The sequence below is a fragment of the Echinops telfairi genome, unplaced genomic scaffold (genome assembly GCF_000313985.2).
Source record: "Echinops telfairi isolate 266 unplaced genomic scaffold, ASM31398v2 ScPeMD7_7416;HRSCAF=8454, whole genome shotgun sequence".
In the NCBI taxonomy this organism is placed as follows: Eukaryota; Metazoa; Chordata; class Mammalia; order Afrosoricida; family Tenrecidae; genus Echinops; species Echinops telfairi.
Genome location: NW_022111316.1, coordinates 3839839 through 3841609, shown reverse-complemented (window position 1 = coordinate 3841609; position 1771 = coordinate 3839839). Strand labels below are relative to the sequence as shown.

General features: G+C 34.4%; 1 pseudogene; it reads left to right on the top strand.

Moving 5' to 3' along the window:
* Positions 1 to 489, top strand: part of LOC101653099 — a 1158-nt pseudogene extending 669 nt beyond the window's left edge.
* Positions 490 to 1771: the final 1282 nt, after the last annotated feature.

Here is a 1771-nt window from a genome sequence, read left to right as displayed (position 1 = left end):
TGGATGCTTCCATCCACACTGGGAACATTTTCAGGCTCTCCTTCTGTAGGTCCAATGTGATTGATCACTTTTTCTGCGATGCTCCTCCCCTTCTGGCTATCTCATGCTCTGACAGATACATCACGGAGCTAGTTATTTCTTTAGTGGTAGCTTTCAATTCCTTCTTGTCTGTCATGGTAATATTGACTTCGTATTTACTTATATTTACTACTATCCTGAGGACGCACTCCTCTGAAGGACGCCAGAAGGCTTTATCCACCTGTGCTTCCCACCTCACTGCAGTGTCCATCTTCTACGGGACAGTCACCTTCATGTACCTACAGCCCGGCTCCAGTCACTCCATGGACACGGACAAAATGGCATCTGTGTTCTATGCCATCGTCATCCCCATGCTGAACCCCCTAGTCTACAGTTTGAGGAATAAAGAGGTCAAGAGTGCCTTTCTAAACGTTGTCGGAAGGCAAAATCTCTAAAGGAATCATAATTTAATGATGTTGAATCCATCAACTTTTGTTTCATGCAGCTGAGATATGTCTATAATCATGGAACATACTTACCTCTCAAACTTACACATTTCCACATTATTGAAAAAACTTTCTCACGTCTTTAAGTCTACAAAGCAAAACTTCAAAGATATTAAATCTTAGGAGTACTCTAAAGAAAAATCACTTGTTAATGTAGAATTTATTTAAAAAATAATGTTTGTTTACATAATAATGCATACTCTGACATACATGAGCCCATAAACATGCAGGTGCATACTTCTGTTGTCACAGCCCAGCCCCCATTGCTCATGGGAAACCCATGACATCTCAAACCCATGGATTGAGAAATCATTTGAAAATAAGGAGTACAAGTCTATTTTTATTCCTGATTTTCAAACATCCGAGAGAGTCAATACATTCCTGTATACACACTTTTGTATTATAAAATGTAAGAAGATTTTACAATAGACAGTTAGAAATATAAAAGAGAAATTGGTTTTGATGTTTCTATTTTCCTCCCTTTCTGATTCCATTGGTTAGGATGTGTGATTTATTCAGAAGCCATAATTATGGTTCCAAAATTTAAACTATATCTAAGGTTCAGTGATAATTTTACTACCTGTGCCTGTTGACCTTAGCAAAATATATTTTAGTTATGGATTCATTTGTGCCTTTTGTTTAAGAAAAGAAAGAATAATAAAATTTGTATGATTCTGGACGCTGACTTTTTTTCATATGAATACTCATGTAGTTTCATCCATGTTAATGTCTCTAGACATAGTTTATTTTTACTGATACCTAATGCCTAATTATGTGGGTGGATTGGGAATTACTTATCCAAAATACTGTTTTCTCCTAATATTTTCTACTTCACACAATAATCTGAATCAGCTCCTTGGTTTCCATGTATGTGGTTGGTTTTTCTATTTTAATGATATACTTTGGAAAATTTTCTGGCTTAGATGGTAGCTAACATATTCAACTTTTAAGATAAGACAATATGTATTACAAATTAGTTGTTAATGCATGCACTTCTGCAAGCTTGTGTGAATATTCTTGTTGCTCTGTATCTAAGACATAACTTGATATTGGTATTATCCACAATAAATGTTGCTCATGTAGTGAGTGTCAAATTATTTTATTTTGCAGTCCTCTATAATTGCAATGTAGAATATATTATATTTTATTACTATTTCTGATTTATTTATTGAAAATAGCAATACATTATTTTCCCATTTTTCTATTGTTTTTACCACTAGGTTTTGCTTATGAATTTGAGCACTATA